This window comes from Phalaenopsis equestris, unplaced genomic scaffold (genome assembly GCF_001263595.1).
Source record: "Phalaenopsis equestris unplaced genomic scaffold, ASM126359v1 Scaffold000094, whole genome shotgun sequence".
Classification (NCBI taxonomy): Eukaryota; Viridiplantae; Streptophyta; class Magnoliopsida; order Asparagales; family Orchidaceae; genus Phalaenopsis; species Phalaenopsis equestris.
This window is the reverse complement of record NW_018164536.1, coordinates 3,004,922-3,011,539: the sequence shown is the minus strand read 5'-3', so window position 1 is coordinate 3,011,539 and position 6,618 is coordinate 3,004,922.

Genomic DNA, 6,618 nt, shown 5'->3' with positions numbered 1-6,618 from the left:
AAGTCATTGAAGATTAAGTGACACTAGAGAGGTGGTCGTAATCACACCACCATAATTGAGCATCAGGGTGAAATTTCAGTGCATGTCTTAATGATGTCATTTGAACTAACAATGTTTGGTTATTGAAATTATCTCATTGAGATGTTCGATTCAATTTAGAAGAATAGAAGCTTTGTCTATTATTTGGCTATCTAATTAACATCTTAATTATTTTTATTATGTTAAAATGCTTGATTGAAGCTTATCTTGACTCAAATTTAGGTCTCTCTCATCAAAAGGTTCAATTGGATGATAAATTTGTTGTACTCGGAATTTGGGTGATCTTGACTGACATTGAAAAATTTCTTATGGGCATCGAGATTTGAGCTTGGCCACATGGATTCTTTGATAAAACATCGATAACAATGATGTGAAATTGATTAATTACATTGTATCAATTAAGTTAATTTAACGTGCCGTGTGTTTGCCACTATATGCGCCACGTGCTTGTTTTATAAGTCGCTGCGCTGGAATCGTTTGCCACGTGTCAGTTGGAACTTGGAAGGTTTCGCAATTTAACATTTTCCTCTTTTTTCCTTTTTTTTTTAATTTTTTTTTATTTATTTCTTCAGTTTGGTTAGCTTTAAATGGCAACCCCATATGATTTTCTAATATTTTACTTTAGTATATGCGTCGTAGAGACGAAAAATTATTCTATACAGACCTATCTACACTCGATTACCGCAAAGAAGTATTTAGGTGGGTCCCGTTTTTAAAATTTTAAAAAAAATATTTTTTTTAATTGACGGTGTAGATCAGACACCGCATGCATCTCTGCATCTCTGCATGTGGTGTCCGTATGAAATAATTTTTGTTTAGAGGCAGCTAGTAACCTAGTCAAAATGGGACAAAATAGAAAAGCTGAGAAAGAGAAGTAATAAAAAAAAAAAACATGTTAAAAAGCATATTCAAATTCAACGATTATAAACTTGTGGTAATTGTATATTTTTAGGAATGAGTCGAACGAGAGTTTACTACAACATTTTTACAAGTTATTGTCCCGTAAATCTGACATTAATACAAAGAAACTCGGTGCTAAATAGCCTTATGCTCTACATAAAAATCAGAGTGGTAATTCAATTAGCGGTGATATAGTCCGACGCTAATTATTTGTGTCGGGTCTTAGCATACAAACATGTCAATATGCCTAGTTCGGACGCAAATGTCACCTACGTACTTTACGTCCAGTCTTATCTTGTGGGAATTTTAGTCATGGTTTGTGTGGACTAAATCCGCTGGAGATGATTTAGCGTCGAAACTTATCAATTTGCGTTGGAAACGTTTGAAAGTATTACTGTCTAAAATTTTGAGATTGTTTGTCCGGTTCGAAGATGGGTCAACAATTCTTGTGAGGGAATTAATGCTGAACTTTTAATCCAAGCCCTTAGTTTTAATTCATTTTCATATCTTCAAACATATATGACTCTTTTAACTTAAACATATGTATATAATTTTTTTTTTAAAATGAGTAATAATGTCTCATTGTTTCGCTATATTGAGGGATGAAAGGTAACACCTAAAATATAGTCATACACACAGTTATGTTTAATTGTTTTAAGTTGATTGCACTCTATAATGTGTTGATTGTTGTGATATTTTTTGTTATTTAAGAATATTTGTACAATAAGGTCGTGAATGTACAATATATTTTATTCAGATAAATGAATCACTGAAGAGTTCTTAAAAGATATTGAGGCCATTGTGACAGTTGTAACTCAACTTCCGACTTATCTTTCTGAGGGTAGGTTTCAGTGTTCATGTTTGAAACACAAAAATTAAGCACACTTAAGGCTTGACAAAGTCAGATATGATCAATATCGTCGAGGATTTCAACCTGATTATTGGATTCACATTGTGAGGTTGACCATGCAATGTTCAACTCTTATCCTTCAATGAGCTATGCTTCTTCATCTGAATATGATTCAAGCAGATTAGAAGAAATGATTTTCAATAGGACAAGACCGTATTATCCAAGTCAAATGGAAGAAGATGCATCAAACCTTGAAGCTAAAAACTTCTATAAATATTGAATGTGGCTTAAAGGCCATCGTGAGAGGGTTGCACGTCTCATTTTGAGTTATTTGTAGCTCTCATGTTTAGCTCATTAAGTAGCATGTGTTCAATTCGTTCGTTAAGCAAGCGTGCCAAACACAAACAATTTGTTTGAGTTTGATTTATAAACAAGCTCAACAATAACATTTAAAATGTCCATTGTGTCCTATTAAGTGTCATATTTTTTTATTTAATTTAAATAAATTAAGATAATTTAAATACAATAGGTCCAAGTCTATTTAGGCCTATCTCAATCTTTCTATACATAGGTCGAATCAAAAACATCTAGTCTCACGACCGGGTCATTAGATGGTCGATATTTTATGTGACCAAACTATCTAAGAAGACTCACTCTAATCTTGTCCGTCACTGGAGCAACACCAACCAATTCACGGATATATTCGTTTCACATTTTGTTTTCTAAGTTGTAAAGCCCCTCATCCACCTAAGCATTCTCCTCTCAACTAGACTTAACTTAGTTTTATGCTTCTCTTATATAGGCCAACATTCCGCACCATAAAGCATTGCAAGTCTCGCCACCATCTTATATAATTTTCGTGTAAATCTATGTGGTAAATACATCCTAACATTAATTAGCGTGTCCGGAAAGAAATTTTAGCAACAAAATATGGCAATTAATAGGAAAGTATAACAACAATGTTGCGCCAAAAAATTTGGATATGAATCCGGCACAAATTTTAGCATATGATTTTTCGGCTCATGTTGTAGCGTCAAATTTATATCCAGAAATTTTTTGTTGGAAAACTTAGTTTTATACTTTTCTATCTCACGCAAATTTTAGAGTCCGAATAATTTCATCAGATTTTATCATACTTGCCGCTAAACGGACAAAAATACAACGCCAGAATTTGCATCAAAAAATTTCCGACATTAAAACTGAAGCTGGTTAGCTAATTTTTTGTTTGCTGCATTTCAAATAACTTCTGAAATAAATTTTCTTAGCAAAACTTCCATCTGCATATGTCATGATTTGCTTCAATTTTATCATAAAATAGCAATGCAAACAAAAGGAGAAAAAGATTTTAAAAAAATGTACATAAATCTCACATTTTTGTATGTCTAATGCATTAATTCTGTATTGAATTCTATAATTGCATAAATTTAGTTTATTTTTTTAAAATATATATTTGAAGGAAATCTAAATATTAGCTAAAGATTAAAATGTTGATGTAAATATATAAATATATCAGAATTACGCCATATAAATAAAAAGTTAATTTAATAGTTGAAACTTTTAAAAGTACTTCTTTTTTGGTACGTATCGTATGGGAAGGTCCATCTGTTCCTCTATAAATGCTTTATATTTCTCAATCAAGCACTTGCCTCCTGCAGCTTCTCCACTTCCTTAGATCTCTCTCTCTCTCTCTCTCTGATATCCATGAAGCTCTTAAGGAGAAGCTCCTTCAGCTACTCCAGACTGGAGAAATCTGACACAGAAGAATTGCAGCACAGAAAGACGCAGTTTCGCATCTACAAGATCCTTGAGAAGGAGGAGCGCCGGCAGATGAGAAGAACTCAGTCCAAGCTGTTTTTTTCAAAGCTTAAGTTAAAACATGGCATAAGGCTCCGGAGGATGAGGAGCAAGATCTTCTCTTTTTTACTTAGTTTAGGGTTCTGTAACCCTAATTCATGCAGCAGTTCTGTCTCCAAAAACATATATGTTTGAAGGGGAAATTAATTTTGTGTGGCATGCGTGCAATTATCCCTGATTTGAATCATGGAAAAGATGAGAACGCTATTGTGAATTGGGAGTTTAATTGGGGATAAAGAGAAATAGATAAGGATGTTTACTTATTTGCTTTTTCCTTTTCTATATATTAGGGTAGTACAATTATGATTAGATTTTGGTGCGGTGGCGTTTTGAAAACGCATCTAGCATGTTTGAGTAAACTGTGTTTTGGCAGCTTATGTGTTTTCAAAAGACTGACAACAGTGTTTTCACACCGCACCCATCTAGGTTTGGTGGCAGCTATTTGCAGCGGTCTGATTTTTCTTAAAAAAAAAAAAAAAAATTGATAACCACCACACCTAGCTTATCAGATAAATACAAAGATTTTTTTAAACACATTCTTACTACAGATTTTTGAGCCATTTTTTTTTTAGAGTGCACTTGGGGCAGCTTGTGCGAAACGCGGCCCGCGGGCAGGCCACGGGGTTTGGCTTACGGCCTGCGTTTAGTGTAAAAACCCAAAAGCGGTTCCGGATAAGTTGGTGAAACGCGCGAACCAAACGGTACAGCGGCGCTTTAAAAACGTCGCTCGTACTTATAAGCTGCCCCAAACGGGCTTTCAACAAAAGTGTAAGAAGCTTAAACATAATATACATTTTAAAAAATGCATCAAGCGTGGCTATATACACAGATATATATATATATATATCATAAAAATACCACTAATTGTGTTACCTGCACTTAAAAATTCTTCGTGAAGGGTGGGTTTTTCATTAAGATTATACAAAAATTTGTGCAATGAATAAATTGAGAAAAACGCATATGAGACAAAATTTTCATACGAAAATCGTAGGAGAGAAACAATTCGCATGTATGTTATTAATTAAAATTGTTCAGCTAGTGTCAATTAAGTACAGCAAATGGACCTTTTCCTACAAATAATTTTTTGTAGACGAACCGACAGACATTTGTCGCCCATTATACGGAGATGTTGTTATTAGCATATGATATTTATGTCTAATTTTTCTAATGCAAATATTAGCGTCGAATTTGTAGTTGTTGAGCAAGGAAAGATAAATTTTGATATTTGTGCGGATTTTGCGTCCAATAATTTGAGATAAAAATTATACTTAAAACGAAACTTTTGGTGGAATTGCGACAGTTTTTTGCGTCGAATTACGTCCTATAAAGCGAGGTGAAAAACTATACTCATTAGCGCCGAACTATATCCAACACAAATTCAACGGAAAGCCGACGCCAAAAAACTAAAATACATATCCCGTGCGCCTAAATTCATTTCTCCTCCCGCACCTCTCTTGTCCCCCTTCTCTGTCTGAATCTCTCGCAGCCTCCCCCTCTTTCCTTCTCGTTCAATTTGCTCAAAAACATCGCCCCCGCTTATGAACCTTTGTGATCTAGTCGCCATTATGTTCACCTAGACCTACGAAAGGTATTTGGTATGAAAAACCATGACTATTTTATTTTCTTATAAAATTTGTTGTAAACTAACTTTAGTTTTTTGCTAAGTTAGATACTTAATCATTTAAGTGAAATCTGTATATTCTTCAAAAGACTTATTTGTGACTCATTTGAAAGTTAATGCGTTATGACAACTTGAAGTAAGAATTTATACGATAATGTACAAGCTTGAAAGATAATGCATTCATGTAATCTCAATGATAAGAATCTTTGAGTGGTGACTATTTATGTTCTTCTTAATTAAGGTGAAGTTTAATGCTTCCTTGAGTAAGATGGATTATTTAGTAATAGTTGTTCAACTCTGTAACTCAAATATAATACTCCCTTGATTCTAAAAAGTTTTAATAAGTGATTAGGTTATTTGTGAGTTTATTTAATGTGGATGATGAGAGTATGAAAAGTAAGAAGCTTGGAGAATACTACCCATCAATGTTTAAACTCCCCCATAAATTCTACTAATTGCGCACACATTCACTTATATGTAAGTTGAATTAAATAATAACACATGACTATTGATGTGCTTAATAAGTTCATAATTAATAAATTGAAATTACAAATTCAAGCTCGCTAGATCTCGCTCGAGTACCTATGTGCAACGTGAATATGTGGCCAATTTTTTATGTAAATGGCTATAGATTTCAGATGTTCTTGGTACAAGAGAAAATTAATAAATAACTCTAGTGTTTGTGTAAAAGTAAACATCAATTCAAATAATGAAATAAACTACTATGGGATTTTCAAGAAATAGTCCAGTTGTAATATCCTAACTTTATTAAGTAAAGTGTATTTATGTTCAATTATGAATAGTTTGATCATGTTATTAATCATAGACTAGTAATTTAATCATTTTGTTCTAACATGACAAACGAGTCGAGTGTATTATCTTAGATACCCTCATAGAGCAAAAGAGAAAGTAAATTGGGTGATTGCCAAAGCCAAATCTAATGTGATTATTGAAGTTCAAATAAGTATCAAATCTACTCATTAAGAAGAAGAAAAATCTGATTTTTGCATTCTAATTAATTTTGATAAGCAAAAGTTTAAATGATATTAGTGATGCACATGAAGAAATTAATCATATTGAGTATTTATTAGGTGATGATTTAGATTAAGAAATTTTATGTTCAACCTCTAGTCATTCATCCCATGAATAAGAATGAGATGTGTACGCAATTTTTTACTTTGTTCATTTTACTTATTTTATTCCACATTTAGGGTTTAGTGTTTTTTTTCTGATTTTACTTCTAATATTTGCTATTTGTAATTATTGTGCTTTGTATTTTTAATTCTTATACTTTCTGCATTTATTTTTTGCACTTATATTTTTACTTGTGTTGTTTATTATTTTTAAATTCTTC